General features: G+C 45.4%; 1 protein-coding gene across 4 annotated transcripts in view; it reads left to right on the forward strand.

The window, feature by feature from the left end:
- NBEA (neurobeachin) overlaps positions 1–27,898 on the forward strand; it is a 465,797-nt gene that overhangs the window by 178,364 nt on the left and 259,535 nt on the right. The window lies entirely within an intron of this gene.

Here is a 27,898-nt window from a genome sequence, read left to right on the forward strand (position 1 = left end):
AGTGCGTGTGAAGAAACAGTAGCTGAAAATGTCTCAAATTTGAGTAAAGAGACACAATTTCAAGAAGTTCAAGTAGGATCAATACAAACAGACATACTACGATACATTATAATCCAATTGTGATAAGGCAGAAACAGAAGAGATCTAAAAGCTGGAAGAGAAAATGATTTGTTACATACAAATGAGCTTCTACAAGACAGTGGGTTTTTAACAGAAAGCCCACATGCCTGAAAGCAGCGGCATATATTGAAAGAAAAAGGACTACTAAGAATATCCACCACAACTGTCCTTCAAAAGTGGGGAGTTCTTAAGCCTTTCCCAGATAAACAAAGAGACTTAGGAAGCCTTCCTCACTAGACCAGATCTGGAAGAAATGAAGGAGTCATTCCAGGTGAAACGGACTCTAGAGAAGAACTTGAAGACACAGGAGAATACAAGGCTCTCCAGTAACGGTGTGCATTTGGAAACGCCTGTGTTACCACAGGGCCACTTCTGATTCTTCCGTAAGGCCTGAAACACAAGAGGGGCGCATGACAGCACCTCCAGGTCTGTGCGGGCGGTGCGCGGTGCGCATCGCTGTCTCTGCGACCACAGTGGCGTGGAGTGCGGAGGCCGGCAGGGATGTGGAGGAGGGGAGTTTTGTGAGCAGGGGGAGTTCAGTTTAGAACTGATTGTTGAAATGTTAATATGTTTTATGTAACCCCCGTGAAAACTACAAAGAATAGATCTCTAGAATTTACACAGAAAAAATAAGAAAGAAAGCAAAGCACATCACTTTTAAAAACTCAACACAAGGAAGGCAGTAGAGGAAGAAGTGATGGACAGAATACTGTGGGGCACATAAAAACAGTGTCTGTAACGCCAGTCGTTAGTTCTTCCATATCAGTAGTTACTCAAAATGGTAAGTGTATTACATGCTTCAATCAAATGGCGTACATTGGCTGAATGTCATTAACCCCTTTGCACTCCCCCCCCCAAAATATTCAGCTGCATGGAGCTCACTTTAAATTTAAGCACACACCTAGACAGAAAGTGAAAGGGCAGGGAAATTGTATTTTATGCCAATAGTCACCAAAAAAGGGATGGCTGTACTAATACAAGGCGATGCAGACTTCAAAAACATGTTGTAAGAGGTAAAGAGGGACTATTCTGAGTGTGAAAGAGTCCGTTCACTAATAAAACAACTGTAAGTTCATATGCGTCACACATGAGAGTCCTCAGATAGAGAGAGCAGACTGACAGACTCGAAGGGGGAGGTGGCAGATGGTCCAGACTAACAGACTTCCCCACATTTGACAGTGGACGGAGTAGCCAGACAGAAGGCCACCATGGAAGGAGGTGGCTTGAACAACACTGGACATCGATTGAACCGGAGAAACCCATGCAGACGTAACACCCAAGAGCAGAATAGGTATTTTTCTCACGTGTACAGTATTTTTCAGGAGAGACTATGGATTAGACCACAAAACATGCCGTAGAACATTTCAAATGGTTTGATTCATTCTGAAGTTTCTGTTCACACTAGAGTGAAACTAGAAATCAGGAATAGATGGAAAATTAGAAAATCCACAAACATGGAAATGAACACACTTGAAATAATCACTAGGTCGAAGACCAATCTGTGAGGAAACTAGAAAAGATCTTCAGACAAATGAAAACTCAACTGTAGTATACAAAACTACAAGATATGCAAAAGGAAGTTCCTAAGATGGGAAGTTGTAACTAAAAATGTTATATTCAAAAGAGATTTCAAATTAATAAACTGACTATATACCTTGAGGACCAAGGGAAAGAATAAATTAAACCCATAACTGACAGAAAAAAGGAAATAAATATTAAAGCAAAAGAGATAAGAGAAAAACAGAGAAAATAAAAAAAAACTAGAGTTGGTTCTTCATAAAGATTAACAGAATTGACAAACCTATAGCTAGATTAACCAAGAACACAAGAAAGGCAGTTAAGATAACTAAAATTTAAAGCGAAGGAGGGGCATTACACCCTATGTCTCAGATACAAGAGGATTACAAGGAACACTGTGAAAAGTCATATGCCAATGAATTGTGTGTCTTAGATGAAATGAATAAATTCCTAGAAACACATGACTCGTTCACAATAAAAAAGAAATAGAAAATCTGAACAGACATAAAGGGAGGAGAGAGATTGAATTAGTAATAAGAAATCTTAACCCTCTCAAAAAAAAAAAAAAAAGCCTTGGATCAGACAGCTCCACTGGTGCCTTGTTCCAAACGTTTAACGATTAGTAGCTGTCCTCCTCAGACTCTGATGAAAACTCGAGGACTTCCGCCAAGATGGAGGCATAGGTGGAAACACTGTGCCTTCTCCCACAACCAAGTTTGAATACAACAAAGGTTTGGAGAAACAAAGACACAACCAAAGGACAGAAAATTGAATCATATGGAAGTCTGTCTACATCTAACCGTTCGATGGGGACAGTAAGAGGGGCAGAGCCAGCAGCAAGCAGGGTCAGGCAGGACAGGTCCCCCGACCTAGGTGTGCAAGTGGCCTGGACCCAGTCGGGGTGCGGGGCAGACTGACTGCGGTCGCACATTCGCGCACGGTGAGACGGACCACGCAGGCCCCAGGGGGCGAGGGCTGACAGCGGTGGCACACTCGTGTGCAGTGGGACGAAACGTGTGGGCCCGGTGACGGCAGCAGCTGCGGCACCGGTGAGGGCTGAGGCGGCAGACAGGACGCCATAGTCCCTCTTTGACCCTGCCCCCACATACAGCGTCACAACCCAGCGACGTAGTTGCCCTGCGCTAGTGAACACCTTAGGGCTCCGATCCTGCTACGGAATAGGCACGAACAGCCCAAAAGATGGTGCAAGAAGAACTCAAAAGTCCCAGAGCCAATAACTCTAAGTGACCAAGAGATTGCCAGCCTCTCAGAAGCACAATTCAAGACACTATTTATCAGGATGCTCACAGAACTGGTAGATTATAGTCACAAATTAGAGGAACATATGAAGGCTAAACTAATTGAAATGAAGGGAGATGTCCAGGAAACCAATAGCGATGGAAAGGGACCTGGGACTCAAATCAATGGAATGGACCAGAAGGAAGAACGAAACATCCAACCAGAAAGGAATGAAGAAATGAGAATTCAAACAAATGAGGAGAGGCTTAGGAACCTCCAAGACATCTTTAAACGTTCCAACATCCGGATTATAGGGGTACCAGAAGGGGGAAAGAAACAGCCACGAGTGGAAAACGTATTTGAACAAATAATAAAGGAGAACTTCCTCAGTCTGGCAAAGGAAATAGACTTCCAGGAAATCCAGGAAGCTCAGAGAGTCCCAAAGAAGTTGGACCCAAGAAGGAACACACCAAGGCACATCATAATTACATTAGCCAAGACTAAAATGAAGGAGAGAATCCTAGAAGCAGCAAGAGATAAGGGGACAGTCACCTACAAAGGAGTACCCATCAGACTGTCAGCGGATTTCTCAAAAGAGACCTTACAGGCAAGAAGGGGCTGGAAAGAAGTATTCCAAGTCATGAAATCCAAAGACCTACAGCCAAGATTGCTTTATCCAGCAAAACTTTCATTTAGAATGGAAGGACAGATAAAGTGCTTCTCAGATAAGGTCAAGTTCAAGGAGTTCATCATCACCAAGCCCTTATTATATGAAATGCTAAAGGGACTTATATAAGAAAAAGAAGATGAAAAATATGAACAGTGAAAGGACAGCAAACTCACAGTTATTAACCACACCTAAAACAAAAGCAAACCAAGAGGACAGCTAGATCAGGAGTGGAACCATAGAAATGAAGAACACATGGAGGGTTAGCAACAGGGGAGTGGGAGGAGGAGAAGGGGGGAGAAGGTACAGAAAATAGCATAGAGAGTAGGTAGAAAATAGATAGGGGGGAGGGCAAGAATAGTGGGGGAAATATAGAATCTAAAGAACTTGAGACACGTTATAAACTAAGGGGGGAGAATGGTGGGGGAGGGAGTGTGCGGGTGGAGGGGAATGAAGGGGGGAATAGAACAACTGTAATGGTATAATCAATAAAATATATCTAAAAAAAAAAAAGAAAACTCGAGAAGCGTGCATTTCCAAACTCACTGTATGAGGCCAGCGTTTCTCTGGCACTATAAATTCAGACCAAAGTCCTTTATGAATATGGGTGCAAAGATCCTCAACAAAATACTAATGATCCAAATTCAGCGTCATGTTAAAGGGATTATGCTCATGACCACGGGAGATTTATTCCGTGAATGTGAGGATGGTTCAGTGTATGAAATTTATCAAAATAAGACAAAGTGAAGGGGAAAACTATGATGCAAAAAAAGCATCTGACAAAATTCAGTGCCTTTCAGGACACACGTAAACTAGGAAAGGACGAAACCACTCCTGACATCAGGAAGAAGACAAGGATCCTGCTCTCGACAGTTTTATTCAACGTGATACTGTAGGTCTGAATTGGAGGGATTTTTAAGAAAAAGAAACAAAGACATCAAACTGGAAAGGAAAAAGTACAATCTGCATATGACATGATCCTAACGTATAAAGTGCTAAATATCCTACAAAATACCTCTTGGAACTACTAAATGAATTTAGCAGTGTTACAGAAGACAAAATCAACACCCCCAAAATGAGTTTCTGCACACTTAACACTGAGAAATACAAAAGAAAATAAGAGAACAATTTGATTTACAATAGTGGCAAAAATGGTAAAAAAGAAATAAACTGAAGAGAGAAAGGACATAACATGAAAACTTCCAGTCACTGGTCAGAGATGTAAGAGGGCAGATCGTTAGAAAGGTGCCCATGTACGGTATAGTGTTCCTGTTTCAGTAACAGCAACAAAGCAGTCTACAGACTTAACACAGACCCTGTCAAAATCCCCCAGGTGTCTATTTCAGACACAGCTAAATCTGTACCACAACTCATGTCAACTCTCAAAGGAACCCAGGTAACCCAGACAATGCAGAGAAAGTTGGAGGTCCCATGCTTCCTCTCTTCAGAGGTGACCGTAACACTCTGCTTCTGGAGTAAACACAGGCACATGGACCAATACAGGAGAACCTGTAGTCCAGACACAAATTCTTGCATGTGTGGTCAAACGGTTTTTGACATGGGTGCCGAGACTATTCAGTGGGGAAAGGACAGTCTGTTCAAAAATTTTGCAAAAATTATATGTCCACATGTGTGGGAGCAGCTTTCCTCGAAAATCCCCCCATGTCCCATGGATGAGAGTCCCAAATTCGTTGTCCCTATTTGGGCGCCAGATGTGGGAGCAACTTTCCTCATAAGTCCTGCCATGTGCCAAGGAGCTACACTCCTCCCCAACGGGTATCCAGGCTTAAGGGGATTAAAGCCAAGAAGTGCTTCTCCCAGAGACATGGGGACTCAGGGTATCTCGAAGCTGGGGTGGGGCAAGAGTCCATTGCTCTTTGTTGCAGCCCCCCGAGTCCTTCCATGATAACCTTTCAAGTGATCATGTCTGGCCTAGGTTGCCCCTCCTCTGAGGGGTCTTACCCATCTGACCATGCTTTGGGGGCAGGGAGGAAACTGAGGCAGCATTTGCTACCATAGACATTGCTACCATGCAGCATTGCTACATAGACAAGCTTTGTCTCTGGCAGCTCACATTCCAGAGGTCCTTAGCTAACAGAGGGTACAGTTACAATTCCTAAAACAGGCAGAGCAGTCCACAACACACATGCAAAAGAATGAAGTTGACCACCACAAGCAAAAATTAATTTCAGAAGGGTCAAACACTTAAATGTAAGAATTCAAGGTACAAAAATCTAGCAGAGAACATGGGGGACAGCTCCAGGATGGTGATTTTTTTTGGATAAGACACCAAGAGCACAGTCAACAAAAGGAAAAACAGATAAATCTGACTGCATCGACATTAAAAAGTTGTGTGCACCAAAGGACACCATCAATAGAACGCAAAGGCGGCCTAGAGAAATGCAGAAACATTTGCAAACCAGCTATCAAGGAGTTAATATTGGGAATGTATGAAGAACTCCCCCAATTCAACAAGATAAACACATAATTTAAAAAATGAGATTGTCAAAACCACAAGATACCACCTCACACCCACCGTGAGGGTTACTATCAAAGCACCAGGAAATGAGGTATTGCCAGGATGTGGAGAAAGAGAAAGACCTGTGTGCTGTTGGCAGGTGTGTAAGATGGTGAAGCCAGCACAGAAGGCAGCGTGGTGGTGGTCCTCAAAACCAGGAAAACGGGACGGTCACATCGCATAGCAACTTCACATCTGACTTTGTCTCTAAAAGAATGGGAGGCACTCTTCTCCAAAATGTCTCTGTGCACACCTGGACGTGGCCACCTTGTTCAAGAGAGACAAGTATGGAGCAACCCAAGTGTCGGTGTACAGACCAATGTGCACAAACGGTGATGCACACACTGTTATCACTCAGTCTGAAAAGGAAGAAAATTCAGACACATGCTACAACATGTATGTACCCTTGAGGATATCATGCTGAGTGAAAAAAAGCAAGTCACAAAACTGTTGTGTGATTTCTGTTATATGTGAAAGAGTCACATTTTGGAAACAGAAAATAGGGTGGTAAGTTGCCAGGGGCTGGGATGAAATTCATGGTGGTGTACCTTGAATGTCTCGTGTGCCTTGAGTTCCTTTCATACTGAGTACTCATAAGGTTGTCCTTAATAAGTGGTTATAGGAAGCTGTTTTTCTCTATTTCACATGGTGTCTTGGACGTCTGTTCCCCTTCAAAACGTGATTTAAAAAGATAAATGTTACTTCTTTTAGCTGAGAGCCAAGCTCACCCCATTTAACTGACTCACCAAGCACAATTCAATGCTGTGTTGTTTAAGACTGAAGTATGTTGACTGCAGAAAGCATTTTTCTTCTATTTTTTGATCATTGTTTTGGATCAGTGTTGTTAACTGACACTTAGGTCCACTGTTCATTCTTTGCATAGTTCTACCTAAGAAGCTGTGTGTATCCTTAGTTCCTAGGATTGTTTTTAGTCATGCTATTGAAAAAAGAGGCCATTAAGATTTTAGGAAACTTCACAAGTGTTTACCAGTGATATTTTGAGTACGATTCCAAGGTTTTGCAAATGATAGATCTCTTTTTACATTGTGGGAAAAATATCGTACATATTGCAGTAAACCTCAAAATTTTAGGAACTTATTATCAATTTTTACTCAGGAAAAATATTTTATGTATAATGCAAAATTTTTTGTCTCTGAATTTTGTAGCGATACTTGCTGATGTATGAACAGTCACTTGAAATATTACAACTATAATTGTCAAATGACATTAAGGATCTCATTACAACTTTTAGGTAACATTTGAGATCCTTTAGGTACCAGAATTATTTGGGTTGTCATTATGTCAAGAAATTATATAATGACGTGACTTGAAAGATAAATGATCTTTCAGAAATGACGTCTTGAATCAGTGTTTTCATATGAATCAGCAAGAAGGAAAAGGTGATATCTGATTGATTGATTGACTGATTGATTAGTTGTGTCAGTTTATGTAGCACTGAGGATCAGCGTGCTACCAGCTGAGGCAGCCACATTGCTCTCATATAGAAACTAATGGGATGTGAAGGTCAGAGTAGCTGTGAGTATCTGTTACGTAATGTGGTTCAGGATTTTACTTTCAGTGCATAAGATTCTGACTTGTTCTCTCTGTGCTTTCAAAAATGGGGCAAGAAGGAAAACCTTCGAGATGACATCTTGTCAGCATGGAGGGGGAGTGTAAGGTCCCGCAGAGGCAGCTGGCAGCCTGGGGAGCAGGCAGTGGTGGCATTGTGTTTGCAACACGCGTGGGTGGACCCGGACAGCGTGACACTAAGTGAAACAAGTTCAGAGAAAGACAAACCCTACGTCCTTTCACTGAGGCGTGCAGTTGGAAAAATTGGAACAAACATGACAGACTCGGATACAGAAAACAAACAGTTGCCAGAGAGAGGGTTGGGCCTAAAGGTGAAGGGGGTTAAGAGGGACAGACTGACAGTTACAGCATAAATAAGTCACAGGTGTGGAGGGCAGCCCCGGGAACACAGCCGGTAGTGGTGGAGTGACTGTGCGGTGTCAGGTGGGACTGGACTCCTCCGGGTGACCAGTTCACTAGGTGTATAGACATCAGCTCACCACACTGTGCACCTGGCACCGTTATACCATTGTGTGCCAGCTGTAACTAAAAAGTTGTACGTTCCAAGAAAAGGAAAACTGAACTACAGTGAGATTTCCTCTTTTGTCATGATGGAGTGATGGGGTTCGATTTGCCGAAGCCACAGGAAGGTTTCCCATGACCTTAGCAGGCCAGTGAGGACTCCAGTCCCTGAGAGGGTGGCCATGACTGACTGGGCCTCCGTTCTTTCCTGCATTTTTCTGGGGGCTCATTTCGAATGGCTCGGACAGAAGGACGATGTCTTGTAAAACACAGCAATCGTACCAAGTGGAGGACGTGGTGGTTCGAGTGAGGGACGCACAGAGGAGGGAGCTGCCCCGAAAAGCAGCACCAAGGGCCTTTGCGTCTTCTCTGAGCTCTAGACCGCACGTGTGCAGGAGGAAAGTCCGTCGGGCCCGGCAGTGCAACCCAGAGGCTTCGAAGTGAGCACTGGTCGTGCTGGTAGGGCAGCAAACGTGGTCCTAACAGGCCAGCCGGGGTAGCAAAGCCTCTAGGGTTGCCTGGGGCCACGGATGAGGAGCCCGGCAGGGGGCGCTCTCGGAGCAGAGCTCAACTCTCAAGAGTAAAGGCACCTGGTCTAGGTGCGTTCTTACAAAAATACAACAAGCCTCAGGAGGGTCCGATTGGCCCGCCATTACCTTAACTGTCAGAAAAACACCCAACACATTTTAAATGCAGATGTTAACAGTGGAACAGTCGCAATTCCCAGCATCCAAATAAAAGTGTGAGACACGACATGAAACACTAAAATATAACAGAACCAGAAGGAAAATCAGTTGATAAAAATGACAGATGATGGATTTAAAAGACAAAGATTATTAGCTTTTGTAAAGCTGTGTAGGTATTTAAAGACAGACAAGACTAAGTGGAGAGAAACGAGCAACGTAAGAAAGAAGTGGAAATCTGAGAGAAATCAGTTTTAATGAAAAAAATCATACGATAGATTTTACATGGATTAAGACAATAAGAGTGGGCCAGAGGTTTAGAATGGTATCCTTCTAAACTGAAGCAGAAAGAAAAAAGACTAAATAGAAAGGCACATGGAGGTGGGTAGAGGGGGAAATGGGGCACCTGTAATAGTGTCACCAATAAAATTAAAGGAAAAAGGTGGGGGCACAGAGCTACAGGAACCTCCGAGGCAGAGCGAGCAGTTTTACATGGAATTGGAGTCCAAAAAGAAGGAAGTTAAGACAATCTATGTATCTGAAGAGGTAATAGCCAGATAATTTGAAAACTAAATCCTGAGATCCAAGAAATTCAACGAACCACAAACAGGATCAACACAAAAGCAACCCCTCCGACTGGTGTGGCTTGGTTGGTTGGGCATCTTCCCGCAAAGCAAAGTCAGGGCACGAGCCTGGGTTGCGGGCCAGGTCCCTGGCCGGGGGCACGTTCGCGGCGACCTGGCCATGTTCGTCTCGCACATAAGTGTTTCTCTCTTTTTCTCCCTCTGCCCTCCTCCTCTGTAAAAAATTAATAACTTCCGCCCAAGATGGAGGGGTAGGTAGACACATTGTGCCTCCTCGCACCACCAACATAAGGACAGCAATTTAGAAACAAAAACCACCAGAACTGACAGAAAATTAAATTGTATGGAAGTTGAAAACCAAGGAGTTGAAGAAGAAACACTCACCAGATGGATAGGAGGGGCAGCCGGCCAGCGGGGCAGCGAGTGCGCGTGGCAAAGCGGCAGCTGGCGAACCCCGTGCCCGTGGACCCAGTGAGGTGGCGATGGTGGAGGGCACGCCACGCAAGACTGGTGGACCCGGCGGTCCCATGTTCGCGGGCAGATAAACCAGGCGAGACCGGGGAGCAAGACAGACCCACAACCCAGGGTCCCAGGGCCGGGAAATAAAGCCTCCAAACACTGACTTAAAACACCTGTGGGGGTTGAGGTGCGGGGAGAGACTCCCAGCCTCACAGGAGAGTCCATTGGAGAGACCCACAGGGTCCGAGAATGTACACAACCGCCCACCTGGGAACCAGCACCAGAAGGGCCCAGTTTGCTTGTGGGAAGCAGCGGAAGGGACGGAAATCCGGCAGAGAGCAGAGCAAGCGCCATTGCTCCCTCCCAGACCCCGCCCCCACATACAGCGTCACAACCCAGCACCAACATGGGTTGCCCTGCCCTGGTGAACACCTAAGGCTCCATCCCTCAATGTAACAGGTGCGACCAGACCAAAAAAAATGGCCCAAATGAAAGAATAGATCAAAGCTTCAGAAAACAATAAAACGAAGTGACAAAGAAAGAGCCAACCTATCGGATGCACAGATCAAAATACTGGTGATCAGGATGCTCACAGAACTGGTCGAGTAGGGTCACAAATTAGATGAACAAATGAAGGCTACACTAAGGAAAATGCACAGGGAATCCATAGTGATGGGAAGGAAACTGGGACTCAAATCAGTGGTGTGCAGCAGAAGGAAGAAAGAAACAACCAAACAGAAAAGAAGGAAGAAACAGGAATTCAAAAAAATGAGGAGAGGCTTAGGAACCTCCAGGACATCTTTACACGTTCCAACATCCGAATTATAGGGGTACCAGAAGGGGAAGAGGGACAGCCACGAGTGGAAAACTTATTTGAACAAATAATAAAGGAGAACTTCCCCAGTCTAGCAAAGGAAATAGACTTCCAGGAATCCAGGAAGCTCAGAGAGTCCCAAAGAAGGTAGACCCAAGAAGGAACACACCAAGGCACATCATAATTACATTAGCCAAGATGAAAATGAAGGGCAGAATCCTAGAAGCAGCAAGAGATAAGGGGACAGTCACCTACAAAGCAGTTCCCATCAGACTGTCAGTGGATTTCTCAAAAGAGACCTTACAGGCAAGAAGGAGCTGGAAGGAAGTATTCCAGGTCATGAAATCCAAAGACCTACAGCCAAGATTGCTCTACCCAGCAAAGCTTTCATTTAGAATGGAAGGGCAGATAAAGTGCTTCTCAGATAAGATCAAATTCAAGGAGTTCATCATCACCAAGCCCTTATTATAGGAAATGTTAAAGGGACTTATCTAAGAAAAAGAAGATGAAAAATATGAACAGTGAAAGGACAGCAAACTCACAGTTACTAACAACCACACCTAAAACAAAAGCAAACCAAGAGGACAGCTAGATCAGGAGTGGAACCATAGAAATGGAGATCACATGGAGGGTTAGCAACAGGGGAGTGGGAGGGGGAGAAGGGGGGAGAAGGTACAGAGAATAAGTAGCATAGACGGTAGGTAGAAAATAGATAGGGGGGAGGGCAAGAATAGTAGGAGAATATAGAATCTAAAGAACTTGAGACACGTCATAAACTAAAGGGGGGGAAGGGTGGGGGAGGAGTGTGCAGGGTGGAGGGGGGTGTAGAGGGGAAAATGGGACAACTGTAATGGCATAGTCAATAAAATATATTTAAAATTTTAATAAAATTTAAACAGAAGTAAGCCATGGGACATCATCATAAACTGTTCTAAGTGAGCATTATAGAGGAAATCTCAAGCCATCCTCAACCACAAGGAAAGCAACAACCCACTTAATAGTGAACTGAGCCGGTACTGCCCTGGCGGTGGCGGCAGGGTATGGAATAAGCCCAGAACAAGATGGGCAACTTTGAGAGCCAGTAGGTTGATGCAAATGAAAATTACATGACTCCGCGCTACAAACCCCTGAGAATGGAAGAAGTAAAACCCCCTGTAATGCCCAGCGCTGGGGAGAATGCGGAGCAACTGGCTCCCCCACCCTTGGCCTCATTAGAAATGCAAATCGGCGGCCACTACAAAAAGAAGTTTCTTCTTAAGTTAAACATCCACTAATGTGTGAACCAGTAATCTTATGCCTCCCTATTTCCCATAAAGAAATGAAAACTAGTATTTACAGAAAAACCTGTACGTGGGAGCTCTAAATCAGGGTATGTGGATGCTCCAAACACAGTAGCATGAGGACAACGTCTGAACAGTTCATGAAACACACAACGCTGAGCATCGAGTCCGTTTTGGGAGGCAGCGTGTGTGAGAGTGTAGTTTTAATGGACACAGAGAAGGAGTCTGACATGGTGGAAAGTCGCCTGCGGGTTGCTAGATGTTATGTGTGCACATACGGTGACGTACACGGAATCTTCCAGATACCAGGCTTGAAATCAGTACAGGCTCCTACTGTTTACCTTCTGAGATACGTGTGCACATTAGAGAGAGACAGACAGTTACGAAAGAAAAGCTAAATTGGAAAATGGGGGAGAAAAAATATATTACTGAGTAGTTCTACTATAGTGGTTGCATTTTCCAGCCGCTTTCTATTCTTAGGACATAATATCATTATAAAATGCGAAAGTTTTAGTGTATGCTTCCAGTTTCTTTAGTAGCTGATGTCTCTCTGTGTCTCTGTTATTGTAAGAAAAATCCATGTTTTAATTGCATTCTGATTTTTTCAGTAGAAAATGGTGTAATTATTTAAAATTTTATCATATTGAATACTTTTTCTAAAAGCTCAGGAATATATGTGCTTTTTATTTCCACTTATTAGATTCATGGAAAGCAGGTACTTTCAGCACTCGTGATGGAGCCCAGCCATCTTTGGCCCCGGTGACAGGGACATGCGAGGAGGGGAGGAGGGGCCCCTACCTAAAACTCAGCCGGTTAGGGGCCGTTTCCTACATGAGAACAGGCTATTGTTGTAAGTTAGGAAGCAGCAGCTCTGGCTGTGGGGCTGGGGAGGCAGGGACAGAGTGTTCGCCACGGATAAATATCCTTGCGTGGCCGTTGGTGGAGCGATCCCGATAATGCGCAGAAGCCAATTTAAGAACTACTTAGTGATCCTTCAGCTTGCATCGACTATAGAGTAAACACACATGCAGCCTTACGTGCATTTCAGTGACTGTGTAGAGAGAGCAGAGACATCAGGACGTTCCTTTGGTGATTTGTGTGTTTGCACATTACAGCTACAGAATGCAGTGAAATCAGTGTGTTCCTAGTCACTAAGACTGTGAGGCATTCAGAAAACTTTAGTAACTGAATTCTTTTTAACGATCATAAAATGCTTTCAGTCTGCCTACACTTGCCCAGCTCACTCCTTTAGAGCCTTATATCATACGCTTCTTCTGGAAGGACTTGCCTGATCCCCTAGACCAGCGATTCCAACCGCGCACCAGGGCACGCCGGGGTGTCGCAGGAACCTTTGCAGGTGCCGTAGGGAGCTGACTGTGGGGTCCCTTCAATGGCCAACAAACAAATGACACCAGCCAACACCAGTAGCCATCTGGTGGGCATGAATCCAGACTATATTTTTGGTCTGATGGCAAGAAGTGTTTTTTTGGAATGCCACAGAATTTGATTAGTTTGTGTGTGCCATGAGATGAAAAAGGTCAGAAATCACTGTTTTAGACTAAGTGAGTTTCCCCTGTTACACCTTTCGTAGCACAATGTGGTTTTTGCGCATGCATCAACTTTGTCATTGGCCACCCCGTCTGTATAATCTCCTGGTCATGGCTTTGTCACGGCACTACATTAAGCTGCACGAGGGATCCAGGCCTGCCAGTGCATCTGACATAAAATGTGTGTCCTCAAAACACCCGTAAGGGGTAAGTGGACAGGAGACCAAGCGAAACTGTTTTCTGTAGACACATTTGTTCCGGTAATTGCCTTAAAGATTGAAGAGAAGGGATTTATTTAACATGAAACAGGCAAAGCAAAAAGTCCTTGATTTCCTTATTCTGACATCTTCTGAACATTTTACAAGTGGCGCTGAGAGTAGCTGGTTTTTAATGTTGCCATGGAATGACATATTCCACTTTGTTTTTATTCTGAGAAGTGATACATATCCTGATATTCTTTCATTCCCAGTTGTCTTCCTAAAATACAGTTGTGTAAAGTAACACCACACAGCATGGACGGCACGTTGGCCAAGTTCAAACACAGCAGAGCCTCCAGGGCTGCATGTGACTGCTGCTGAGAATGGTGGGAGGACACGCTCCTAGGGCGAAGACGGGACTCTGGCCACCCCTAGAGGGACTGTGAATGGGGGACAGTCAACACCTGGTGTAGAAACGGTTGGTCGGTTGCGTGCCGCAGGCTTCGGTGGGGTAGTCTGGAGGCGGAAGGAACAAGCCCGATTTTCTCGGCCAGATCTGGTGTTTCATAAAGGTCTAGCGTGAACGAGAGATTTTTACGAGGACAGTGGAAAGACAGTTTTAAGTCACAGAATGTGGAAGCGTAGAGAAGCCACCGCTTCATTTTCTCTGGCAAAGCCTGTTTTACATTTTGAGTTTGACGTGCACCTACCAACATGGGCAGCCCAAGTGCTCGTGGTCGTTCCTGCAACCAGTCACCTGCCTTCCCTGGGCCAATCGCCACACCCGCAGCACTCGAGGGATCCAAGTCACAGCCCTGTGAACTCACAGGGACCGACTGTCAATGGTTCTGATTTCATTTTATCACCAAATGCTGCCTGTTGGCTTACGCACTTTGCATCCTTGGTTTTGAGTAAAGAATGAAACGGCAATCTGGTGGTTAAGTAACTCACCCGGACCACGTGCCATGCCAGGGCGCTTCCTCTCCGCTCTGAGGATGTTTGCCGTCGGTCCCAGTTCAGATGGGGACACCCCCAAGGAAGGACTTGGAGCCGTGGGGGTTCCAGCCGAAAGAGGTGCCCCTGCCCTTTAGTGTGGAAACAGCGCCATTTTGCCATAAAGGGCCAACAAGTAAACACCAGGGGTGTCCAACCTTTTAGCATCTCTGGGCCACACATTAAATGCACAGACACTAACGGAAACCGATGAGCAAAAGAAAAAGGCTTTAAGTAAATTTTTGTTTGTGTCTTGGGCCGAATTTGTAGCCACCCCAGACCACGTGCAGCCCACAGGCCATGGTTAGACCCTGCCAGGCTTCGCAGCCACACGGTCTCCGCCTCACTTCTCGGCCGTGCCATTGCAGTGAGGGAGTGGCTGCGGACAGTTCGCGATGGGCTACGCGGGCTGCGCTGCGGCAGGACTTCAGTTCCGGACTTCGTGGTGTTAGCACTGTGTAAACTTCCCGTGTTGTGGGTATTTCCCCTTTTTAAAGCATTTCGAAGTATAGAAACTGGTCTTAGCCTGTAGGCCATACAAAAGAGGTGGCCCAGCTCAGTGACATCCAGCCCGAGGATTGTGACTCCCAGGTGGTGCTATGTGACCCATGAAGGCCAGTGTACAGACCTAAATTGTTATCCCCACCCGAGGGCATTTCCTCGTTGCCCTTTAGGGAGAGAGAGAGGAAGAGAGAGAAATGTCCGCGTGAGAGAGAAGTATCGATCGGTTGCCCCCCACCATTTGTGCCCGGACCAGGGAGCGGACCCTCAACTCTTGGGATAGGAGGTGACGCTCAGAGCCCCCTGACCCTCACTGAGCAGGCCGGACAGTGTTTTTGGTGGCATTCCATGGCATAGCGTAGCATAGAGTACAGGGCTAGTGAGAGGGAGTGCTGGTGAAACATTTGTTTCACTTACATATACTGGATCATGATGGAAAATGTATTGGTGTAGAACATAATAAAAAATTTTCACAGTCGTTAACCTTCCGTTTACCAGCCAAAGATTTTTAGTATCGAGAAAGGCAAGCGCCAGTCAGCTCAAGTTCACACATCAGGCCACTTCGGACCTGCAGCCAGATCTTGCCACCTTTGGTCCAGGACTCCTTGACTTCGTTAAAAACTCGATCCAGATTAAGGAATTCCCCGATGCTGATAAAATCACCCAGTTCTGAGACCAGGGGGTAAAAACCCCAAATACTGAGAAGTCTGGAAAGAGGTGTAGGAGCTGGCTGGTCTGTTTGGACCACTCAGGATGAGCTGAGTCTGGCTACCACCATGCTGCACACAGCAACCCAGCGTCAGAGGATTCAGAACGCTCCTGAGCACGCGCTCTCCTGGCCTCGGGTCCGGCTGCCCAGACATCCTGGCCCCCGTCTCCAGTTTCAGAGACTGGGGTCAGGTCCAGGGCATGTCACCCTTGACCATCAGTCTCCAGTCTGTCTTTCTCAGGTATCAAAACACCATTTCCCACATTACAGATGCCCCTTAATTAACCAGAGTTGCCCCAGCTTAGGTGGACTCTGGGTCACAGAGAAACGGCCCTTTCACAGTCCCTCTTTCCCTAGAAACCTTCTCATCTGCCAAGTAAGCATCTCTGGTTTCCTGTAATTATTTCCCAGGACGCCCTTCCCGCCTCTCTCCGTCCCCGCAGTTTTCCTGCCGGTGGGCTTCCTTTCAGGACGCCCTTCCAGAAGGGTAGAGCTCCTGTGACAACTAGTTCCGGACCCATTGCCGAAGAGTACAGTGGGCTGACTTCCTTTTTAGTGCTTCCACTCCGCAGTAGTGCAAACCAGTTTGGGTGAGTTTCCTCCGTCCTGCCAATGTTTCTATCAACTAACAGTGCTTTTTTATTCCAGCTGTTCTTAAGCCAGTAGGTTATCTGGGCTGTCACCTCTGTGGACCTGCCCTGGGAACCAAGCATTACTTCCCCCATCTTTAGAGTCACGCTCCTGGGCAGCGCGTTGTTCTCACTGCCTTGGTTTGCGTGTGCATTGCCGCCCCGCCACGTGGCATCAGTGCTGTCATCTGCGTGTGTAAAACAAGGTCCTCGTGCAGAACAGAATCCAGGGGCTACAGTCAGACCAGTGCCGGCGGGTTTTCCTGTTAGAGGAAAGTTTTCTGTTCTGAGTGGAACATGACCCGCGCTCGTGACATACGTGTGATCACCTATACCTAAAGCACTGCTCAGCGGGGCCGTCAGTCACACAGAGTCCAGCCCAGGACTAGGCGTGTTCTCTTCCCTTTAATTAGGAAGGGTTGTTCATGTGATTTCCACTGCCATACGTGGCCATATCTACACTAGAAGATATTCTTACATTAAAAGTGTTTTGTTTTTTGCATTTGTTTTGATATAGAGTGTTATTTACATCAGATTAAACAGATTTTGTTTTACAGATTGAACAGTGCCATCCGTGGTGGCTGAACTTGGAGTGATCTCTTAAGTCACTTCCCAGGAAATTAGGAACTGCCTGTCACTCCAAGTTAAATACTTCCTGTTGGGATTTCTCAGTCCCACCACTTGTTACCACTACAGTACAGATTACTTTAATACCATTGCTTTCCCCCTTCGTTTACTGAAATCATTTGGGTGACACTGGTTAACAACATATGGGATAGGTTTGGGGGGTACAGTTCTATGATACAGCATCTGTATATTGTTTTGTGTGTTCAACACCCCAAGTCAAGCCTCCTCCCATCACCACCTATCTCCCCGTGACTCTCTTCTACCTCCCCCCTCCGCTTTCCCTCTGGCCATCACCGTAGTGTTGTCTGCATCTGTGAGTTTGGTTCGTTTAGTCCCTTCGCCTTTTTCACTCAGGCCTGCAGCCCCTCCCTCTCACAGGCGTCAGTCTGTTCTCTGTGTCTGTGAGTCTGTTTCTGTTTTGTTAGTTTATTTCATTAGACTGCACACATTATTGAAATCATACACTGTTTGTCTTTCTCTGACTGGCTTCTTTCACTTAGCATGATATTCCCCAGCTCCCCCACCCGTGTTGTCTCAAAGGGTAAGATTTCCTTCCTGTTTATGGCTGAGTAGTATTCCCTTGTGTAAATGTACCACAGCTTTTTACTGATGGGCACTTGGGTTGCTTCCAGATCTTGGCTACTGTTAGTGATGCTGCTGTGAATGCAGGGGTGCATATATGCTTTCTAATCAGCGTTTCAGGTCACTTTGGATGCATTCCCAGAAGTGGAGTCACTGGGTCACAAGGCAATCCTTTTTTAAAATTTTTTGAGGAACTTCGATACTACTTTCCACAGTGGCTGCACCAGTCTGCATTCCCACCAATAGTGCATGAGGTTCCCTTTTTTCTACGTCCTCGCCAACGCTTGTTATTTGTTGATTTGTTGATGACAGCTACTCTGACGGATGGGGTGGTACCTCACTGCAGCTTCAATTCACGTTCTTCTGATGATGTGATGTTGAGCATTTTTTATATGCATAGTGGCCCTCTGTATGTCCTCTTTGGAAAAGTGTCTATTCAGGTCCTTTGCTCATTTTTAATTGTATTTTTTTGATGTTGAGTCATATAAGTTCTTTATAAACTTTTATATTAACTCATGATCAGATGTATCATTGGTGAATATCTTCTCCCATTCAGTAAATTTTCTTTCATTTTGTTTATGGTTTCCTTTGCTGTGCTAAAACCTTTTACTTTGATGCAGCGCCATTTTTTTTTTTGCTTGAAAAGATATATCAGAAAAAATACTGCTCCGAGAAATGTCTGAGATTTTGCTGCCAATGTTTTTTAAGGACTTACATGGTTTTGATTATGATGTTTAGGTCTTTGTTCTATTTTGAGTTTATTCTTCTGTGTGGTGTAAGAAAGTGGTCTAGTTTCATTTTTTGCATATATCTATCCAATTTTCCCAGCTCCATTTATTCAATAGCCAGTCTTTACCCCATTGTAGTTTTTGAAGGCATGGGTTTATTTCTGGGCTCTCCATTCTGTTCCATTAAAACACGTCTGTTTCTGTGCCAGTACCATGCTGTTTTGATCACTGTGGCCCTATAGTATAGTTTGATACCAGGCAGCATGGTTTCTCAAACTTTGTTCTTTCTCAAGATTGCTGTGGCTGTTCTGGGTTTTAGGGGGTTCCTTATAGATTTTTGGAGTATTCTAGTTCTGTGAAGTAGGCCATTGGTATTTTGATAGGAAGTTTGTTAAATCTATAGATTGCTTTGTGTAGGGTGGAGATTTTAATGTTAATTTCCTAATTTGTGAACATGGTATATGCTTCCACTTATTTGTATCTTTTTTAATTTCTTCATTGTTTTACAATTTTCTGAGTATAGGTCTTTTAAAGCCTAACTTAAATTTATTCCTGGGTATGTTATTATTTTTGGAAGCAGTTATGAATGGAACTGTTTTCTTAATGTTTTTTTCTGATAGTTCATTATTGGCACATAAAAGTACAACTAATCTGGATATTTATTTTGTAGCCTGCTACTTTACTAAATTCATTTATCAGAGTTAGTAGGTTTTTTTGGTGGAATCTTTGAGGTTCTCTATACCCAGTATCATGTCACCTGCAAATAATGACAGTTATACTTCTTCCTTTCCAATTTGGATGCCTTTTATTTCTTCTTGTCTGATTGCTGTGGCTAAGACTTCAGGTACTGTATTGGTTAAGAGTGTTGAAAGCAGATATATCTGTCTTGTCTCTAATCTTAAGGTAAACGAGTGTAGTTTTTGCCATTAGTACGATGCTGACTCGGAGTTTGTCATATGTGGCCTTTATTACATTGAAGTATGTTCCTTTTATGCCCACTTTGCTGAGAGTTTTTATCATAAGTGGTTGCTGGATTTTATCAAATGCTTTTTCTGCCTCTGTTCATTAGATGAAATGATTTCGATCTTTCATTTTGTTTATGTGAGGTTTCACATTTATTGATTTGCAAATATTATGCCGACCTTGCACCCCCAGAATATGTCTTACTTGATCGTGTTGTATGATGCTCTTAATGTACTGCTGGATGTGGTTTGCTAATATCTTGCTGAGGATTTTAGCATCTGGTTTCATCAGGGATCCTGGCCTATGACTTTCTTTCTCTGTAGTGCTTTTATCTGGTTTGGAATTAGGATGATGCTGGCTGCATGAAATGAGTTTGGGATTCTCCCCTTCGTTTGAATTTTTTGGAATAGTTTGACAAGGACAGGTGTTTCTTTCTTTATTATTTTTTCAATTCCTCACCTAAGGACATGTCCCTTACTGTCTTTACAGAGAGGGAGAGAGGCGACGATGTGAGAGACATCAGTCAGTTGCCTCCTGTGTAAGCCTGACTGGGGATCAAACCCACAACCTGTCGGTACACGGGATGATGCTCCAACCAGCCAACTGAGCCACACTAGCCAGGGCTATGTAGATAATCTTTTCAAACTAGTTTTGAACATAGATTTTACATTCACATCTTCTAGGACTATTCTAGTAGAAATACTTGGTTTCAAATGAATATTTGAGTGGACATATTTGTGTCAAAGTGAAGAATTTTAAACCTTTTGCGACAACATGGCTGGAACTGGAGAACATTATGCTAAGTGAAATAAGCCAGGCGGTGAGGGATAAGTACTATGTGATCTCACCGTTAACTGGAACATAATCAACAAAAGAAGAAAGCAAACAAAATATAACCAGAGGCATTGAAATTAAGAACAATATAACAACAGCCAGAGGGGGGGAGGGGACAGTGGGAAGAAGGGTGTTCAGGAACTACTGTAAAGGACACACGGACAAAATCAAGGGGGGAGGGTGGAAGCAAGGGAGGGAGATGGGTTTCGAGGGGTGTGGGGGGTGGGGAGAAAATATGGGTAACTGTAATATAATTTAAATTCTAAAAATGAAGGATTTACTGTTTGGAGCACAGATGGAACTTTGTAATGGTCTGTAGGTTTTCTCGGAGCACGTCAGTGGCGTCAGCCTAGAAGTGCTGCGAGGAGCCAGGTTCTCTGGGAGTCGGCGGCCGGGCGCCCGTCTGAGCTCCGTGGCCGTCCTCACTGGAGGCTTTCTGCTGCGTGCCTCGCCGACTGTGGGCGGTTTCCTCCTACCAGTCACGTTGCGTAGCTGCTCTGACCTCTGACTATCATCCAGAAAAGCAATACGTATATTTCCATGTCGCATTATATTTAAGCGTTAGAAGAAAATGTGCTCAAGTTTCTCTGAATCCAAAAATAAAGAACTTAAAGGTATATAGTACTACAAAAGCAACTTTCAATTTATTTGAATTTGAGAACTTAAAATTATTAAACATACATATCTAAGAATGTAAATAAAGTGAGAATTTGGATAGTTTGGAACTATAACTACAGAAATTATACATTTATACATACAGTGTTTAAAAGGAGAATCCCATGTTTTATAGAGTATGAGTGGTTTTATTTCTAATATAAAGACATTCATGTAATTTCTTTTCAGCTGTTAACTGTTCATGTAATTTAATTGCATGGCTATTTAACTGAGTGCTTTCTCCTCTTTTGAAAGTGAAAGAGTGACACGTGTCATTCTTCACAAACGCAGGACCAGACAGAGTCTGTCTTGGGCAGACGCAGGGTAGCAGGTCTGAGTGTAACGGGGCCCTTGGGGTTCGAGGAGCAGAGGGAGAGCGGGCCGGGTGCCGCAGAGGGGTGCTGCAGGAATAGTTCTGGGGTTAACTGGGCCCCAGAGCGAGGGGTCCGGGGCACTTAAGGTCGTGCACCTGTCCCTCACTCTCCTGGGCTCACTCTCCTCGTCGTCACGGCGGTGAAGTCAGAGGTCAGTTAAAGGGCAAGACAGGTCTGTCACTTGTGTAGTGGAAATTCGAGTCTAATACCACCAGTGAAAGTGTTTCATTAAAACCTCAAAAATAATTGTTTTAAGTTATTTTGAGGCATAATGTTTTATTGTAATTTTTTCAGTGTGATACCACCTAAACGTCTCCGCACCTAAATTATCTTTGTACCTGGGCTGTCAGCGACTCAAAGTCAAAGACTGTCGTCTTACTTACAGGGCCTTCGATAAATTATCTACGTGAACACATCTCAAGAGACAGCCAACAGAAAACTTAAGTAATCCCAAATGATTTGGAATTCGTAATTATTTTTCAGTATGTGAAATGGAAAATAGTATTTCAGGGGACATGCAAACAGAAGCTGAAGTCACATGGTGACAAGAAAAAAGTGACACTGGACACTGCGAATCTGCCGGTCTTCCCCCCGATGGGACGTTTTCGGGGGCCTGGCACAGAGCTGTTCGGAAGGGCAGTGAAGGCGGGGAGCACCCGTGTGCCTGTGCCTGTGGCCCGGGCAGCAGTGTTAGTGGGGGCGGGCAGCTGCACCCCTCGGGCCTGCGGTGCCCCTGATCGCCTGCGCGCTCCCGCAGGGCTCGGGCGGCTGTGGCGGGAAGTTAGCAGTGCACCAACGCCAAGCTGCCTCATCTGCGTCTTTACCAGGGAGGTTGGCCGCCCGACATCCTGACAGATCCAGAGACGGGAGCGTCATTTCTGTTCTGCAGACAGAAAAACTGCCACCAATTTATGATGGCTGACTTTTCAGTGAAGTTAAGTCGGTCGGTAAATGAGTGGGCTCTGTCTCTACAGTGCTGCGAGGGCCATTTTTTCAGTTAAAACTTACAATCTGAATATAAAAATGAGCTGTAAGAATACAATTACCTTTAGAAAGCTTCTTCTTAGTAACTGAATGTAATGCTATTTTAGTTTCTTTAAGATGTTATTACAACTGTTTTCATTTGTAACACAATTTTAAATTAAAGTCTCTGGGCGAACTTTAGGCAAATCTTAAAATGTCCAGTCAAAACAGTAGGTAAGTCATAATTTATACATATGTAAACTGTAGCACTAACAATTTAGCCATTATTGTTATTTTAAAGAATGTTTAATATTGATTTTTCATTAGGTTTTGTTTGGATTTTAGTTTAAGATTAGAAAGCCAACCCCCTGCCCCACTGTGGGAGGTCGGGGCGGGGGGGCGGTGAGGCGGGGAGAGAGTAATGGGTGAAGAGTGAGGACAATTGTAATTGAACAACAATAAAAAAATTAAGTTAAATTTAAAAATAAAATAAAACTAGAAAGCCAAACTAATTTCTCAGCTGCTAATTTTAAGTTTTGACCCAGTAAGTTCAGATGACTTAAAAGCTAATACTGAAAGTGATGTTTTAGAGAGAGGAGCACATCGCAGCGATGAAACGGAAGAATTAGTTGCACGTTTCAGATAAAAGTAAATGGTGCTAAAAAATGTAAGACATCCCTCGTATGCCGGTGGAGATGTGTAAGCGGACGCCTTAAAAGGTGCACGGCTGTGGCTTTGCACTGCGCCTTAGGATGCGTCGTGACACAGTGTGGGACCCACGGAGGTCAGAGGACTCAAGCCCGGGGCCAGCTGCCCTTGGCTGAGACTGCGGCCCAGGAAGCGTGGGGAGCCCGCAGGGCCCCTCGAAGCCAGAGTTTTCCTTCATCGCACTCCCCAAAAGGAAGCTGTTTCAGCCCTTTCTGTGCAGTCGTCTGTGCTCATCTGGGGATTGGTAAACAGTTTTAGATCGTTGGGAGCTTATTTCAAAACTAAAGGGTTCAGGGAAGACTTGGTTTTTAAAATTCAAACGATCAGAGTAGCCCTTTCTGTTGGATGGAAAACAAATCAGTACATTCTACTGGGAGGAAAGATAGAAAAACTGGGTCTTAAGCCTGCAGTGGTACAGGTGGGCCTCTCACAGAAGCTCGCAGCCACGGCGCCGGTGTGGCCAGCCCTGTCTGCTGCGTCAGAGGCGTGGACACAGCCCTCAGCGTAGAACTGCAGTCCGCCTGCCTCTCGTTCTGCCCCAACTCGAGCCCAGCACACCCTCTCCACCAGCCTTAGGCCTCCCTTGTCTCCCGGTCTCAGGGAGAGGAGCCACCCTCCACACCTCGCTCCCGGGCCTTGTGTGCGGCTAAAATACTTCCGTCTCAAATCTGCCACCGCCTCCTGCCCAGACCTCTGTTATGGTGACCTGACTGGTCAGTGTCCTGCTTCTTCCTCTCTCAATGCCCAGAGGTGACCTTCCCAGAGTGCACTGGGTGCCCTGGGCCCCTGCTTGAGGGCCTGTGGCAGGCAGCCCCCATTGCCAGGGGTGACCGGGCCCCTGCGCACCCTGGCCCTCTCTGTCCTCCCCACACCTGCCCTCCCTGGCTGCGTCCCCAATCAGACATGCCCACTCCGTTCCACCAGCTGTCCCTCTGCAGCCTGGACATTTCTCCTTCCCTCAGGGGACCTTCCTCCCTCCCCTGTCTGTTCACACCGCCTCTGCTCCTCCCAGTCCAAGGTCACATCCCCTGTCCTTGCTGGAGAGGCCCTTCCTCCTCCCCTGCTTCTGCGCCAGCACTCTCTGCCCGTCTCCTGGGAGTGCGGTCAGGACTCTGCACACAGTCTGTGCCCCTTCCTCACTGCTACAGAAAGGGCACAAATTCAGTATCGGGGCCCAGTGCAGTAGACATGCTGAAAAATGCTTTTTGAATGACTTGAGCTCTTGTTTTGAAAGTCTCATTTGTCCTGAAAATCTTTTTTTTTGTCTATCAGCCACCATGTCACCTGATGAGTGATGGTTTGTAGGTTTGTTCATTTAAATGGCGGTTCCTGGGGGTCTCCTGAGAGGGGTGCCCCCGTCCTGGAGCCTGTGGTCCACTCTCGAAGGGGGGCCCTTGCTGAAGAGAAACCCAGCGTCTCTTTAAAGGCCAAGTCCAGCTGCGAAGATGACTCCTCGCTGTGCTGTAACGCTGCTTAAAACCAGGAAGACTGTCCAGCTGGAGCTGGGCTTTCTGCACACGCCACCCACCTAGAGGGCTCTTGTGACCCGACGGCCTAGTTCTGCAGGCCGTCAGGTCAGCCCACACGTGGACCCTGGAGAGCCCAGTGGCTCAGGATGGAAAGAGCGTCCCTGTCCCTTCCACACCCTTCATATTGAATAGACAGAGCTGGGTTCCAGGGTCACACTTCACACTCATTCTACCAGTGCTTTTGCCCTATTTCATTTCTTCATGGAGAGGGAGTGCAGTTCTGAAAATGCAAGTGACCTCTTACCCCTGGCGAGTGTGAACCCCAGAGAGCTGCCCATGTTTGGGGTGATGGTCACTGAGCTCTGCCCGTCCAGACCCAGACCACCTGGCGTTTGTCTGCCCGATTAGCCCTCCCCGGAGCCGTTTGTCACCCTCTCCGCCCACCAACTGCACCTTTCAACCCGGCGGCTCACGGTGCTGTGTTCAGAAGCTCCCACTGACCACCTCCCCTCCCCGCACGTGCCCCGGTCACACCGGCCTGCCTCTCTCAGGTGCACTGCCCATGCTACGCGGCCCCCGTTGTATCACTGACCTGGGTGGTGCATGGCATGAAACTCTCTTTCCCGCCAGGAGAGTTACTCCAGTGAATGTGTGTTCGCTGGTGAATATGGGTCCTTTGGGGTACACGCCTGGGTGGGCAGGGCAGGAGGTTCATCCTGGCATGGGAACCGCGTACTGAGCCCGAGCACCCTCTCTCTGTTTTATGACTTGCTCTGAATTCTTCCTCTTCAACTTTCTGAAGCACTTACCATTTTGTTGCTTTCAGTCTATAGCCACCTTTGAAGTTTACCCCAGACTCCCGCCCCACGGTCAAGCACCCCCTAAACTCGAGCCATCTATCTCCTGCCAGGCAATAACGGTCTTTCAAGTGCTTTTTTGTTCCCTGCTCCCTCTGTACTTTTTGCTCATGGTGGGGCTCTCACCCCCACTTCCGACAGACAGACATCCCTTTCTCCCAGGAAACTGTCAGAGTCATCCAGGTCAGAATTAAGCGCTACCACCTTCCTCAGTCACATGATTGTCTGCTACTGGTATCGAATTATTTAAGTAGCTCTACCTCAAACCTGAAGCGAGCTCTCAAGTTCAAGGTCTTGAGTTCAGGTCCAGTTGGACTGGATGAGACACGTGGCTCTCGTAAGCGAACCTCTTCACTTTCATGTGTCACATGAGTTAATAACTAATTCAGGGTTAAGAATTGAATGAGACAGTGGATATAAAAGTGATTGTAAATAACAGGCTCCGTGTATGTTAAGTAATCTTAAATTGAGTTAATATACAGAACACCTGGGAAGGCATAGCTTATACCTTATACCTTATCATAAACTCCTGAGGGCAGACACGAGACTTTGCTTGCACATGAGGAAATACCTGATGAGGGACTTTGACTGTGAAGTTCTTGCCACAGCCAGAAAATAAAAACTCAGCCTGTTTGAGACATAGACTTGTCAAATGCCCGCCTTACCCATGTGCAGGCTCCGTGATTGACAGCATCACTAGGCACGTCTGCCTCACTCGAGCTGGTGGTTAAAATCATACAAAACCAGCTTTATAATTACATCTTACATTTTTAGATGTGGGTGCTTTTTTATTTGGAAAGTGTGCAATGATGGAGTGTCATCAGACACTGTGGCTGTATTTTCTATATCTCTTCAAAAAGTTGGAATTTACTTATTGGTTTTAATAAAACTTTATAAACACTTAGAAATAGTTTTAACTGAAGTGATTATATATTTTTGAAGGATGGTAAGTCTTCCAAAATGGCCTCTGCTCTGTTCTCATGGTCAGGGCTAGCTCTTTTTTTCGTTTGAAGAGGTTCCATTCGTTCATGTTGCCGTGAACTAAGCACACACGCGCATCAGTGCAGGCGCCCAGGCCCTTCCCAGGGTCCCGGCTCCGGCTTTTCCGCTCATTCGTGCTTGTTTTCTCTGCCCGAAGCATGGAGGGCGCTTTTGTTTATCTTTGTCTTAGGGCAGAATGAGAGTATTTGTGAAAATCACGAACGTTCTTGTTACAGGGGATCTTTTTGGATGCTCATTTAAAAATATCTTCATATGTGAGAAACGAATGTAATTGTGTGTTTTTCTGTAATTTTTACTTCAAGTTATGTGTATGAAAAACACTAACGCACAGAACATGTGGTGATTCTTTATGTAGTCTCTTCATTTGGCTTTACAATCTAATCAGTCTTGGTGTAGCCTTACAGTTGAAAATCTAAGTAGACATGGAGTCTGTGTTTTAGATGTGGTTCTTTTGCTGTGCGCTGCCCTGTGGCCTTTTGCTCAGTTTCTCTGTGTCAGAATTTCAAGGAGTTGAGCAGCCAACAGGTGACACGGGTCCTATTTGTCTTTCTGACTCTAGCTCCTGGGCACGAGAACTGATGATCAATTACAGCAGTTGTCTCGTAAATGAGCTTTCGCACCTGCCTCTGATTTCATTAGTTAACTGTCTGCCCAGTGACGGGATAAGAGGGTCCTCGAGCCGTTTTACAGCTTGTTCTGCCTGTCTGTGCGGTGAGGGGAGGGCTGTGGGTGTTCATCGCCCTCCGCACACACCTGCTCGAGACCAGAGCCAGTTGAGACTATTACTGAAGTCGCCTTAAGAAGATGGTGGTACTCCTTACGTGTGTCCTCATGTGACAAGAAAAACCAAGCCCACCAAGTTCATGTTATAAACAGTGACAGGCTTTTAAAAGTGTGCTTTGAATTAGCAAACATGATTCACACCCTCCGGACACCATCACTACCTCCGCGTTGATCTTCCTCTAGGCGAGCACCTTACAGAGGTGCCCATCCTGGTCTCTGTCATGGATGCTGCGAGGCCATTGCCCTTCCAACCCGAAGGGGTCCTGATGATTAATTGATGTTTAAACTGCTTGTCGGGGTGATGTTTTCTCCCCTGTAGAACAAGGGGAATGGTGTGTCGCAGAGAACTGATGAAAATGAAACGAGATTCTGCTCTAAGATGCCCAGCGCGTAGAGCGCGGCCTGGTGTGAGTGATCCGTGAATAGTAGCCAATATTACATAAACACTGTTCCATTTAATTCTTTTTATTCCTGGTGTCTGTTCAGAGACTTTGGAAGCAGAACACTGGGAGATTTCATAAGCATTGCTCAATAGGTTGATTGTGTGAAATTCTATCTTTACTATACTTAAAAATTAAACTGACAACATGTTGGGAATTACCTATTTTAATTTTGCATTTTGGAAAAAAATGTGGGTAAATCTTCAATGATTATTGTTCTGAACTTTAGAAGAGAATCACATAACACATGTCATTTTAATGACAGCAAATACAAAAACCTACTTGGTTTTGACATCCTGCCTTGTTTAAACATAAGAAGTGCCTTGACCGAGTAAATAACCCAAGCAGGAAGTCAAGTTTTAGTA

This window comes from Sturnira hondurensis, unplaced genomic scaffold, assembly GCF_014824575.4.
Source record: "Sturnira hondurensis isolate 20B ecotype Veracruz unplaced genomic scaffold, ASM1482457v3 Scaffold0009719, whole genome shotgun sequence".
Lineage (NCBI taxonomy): Eukaryota > Metazoa > Chordata > Mammalia > Chiroptera > Phyllostomidae > Sturnira > Sturnira hondurensis.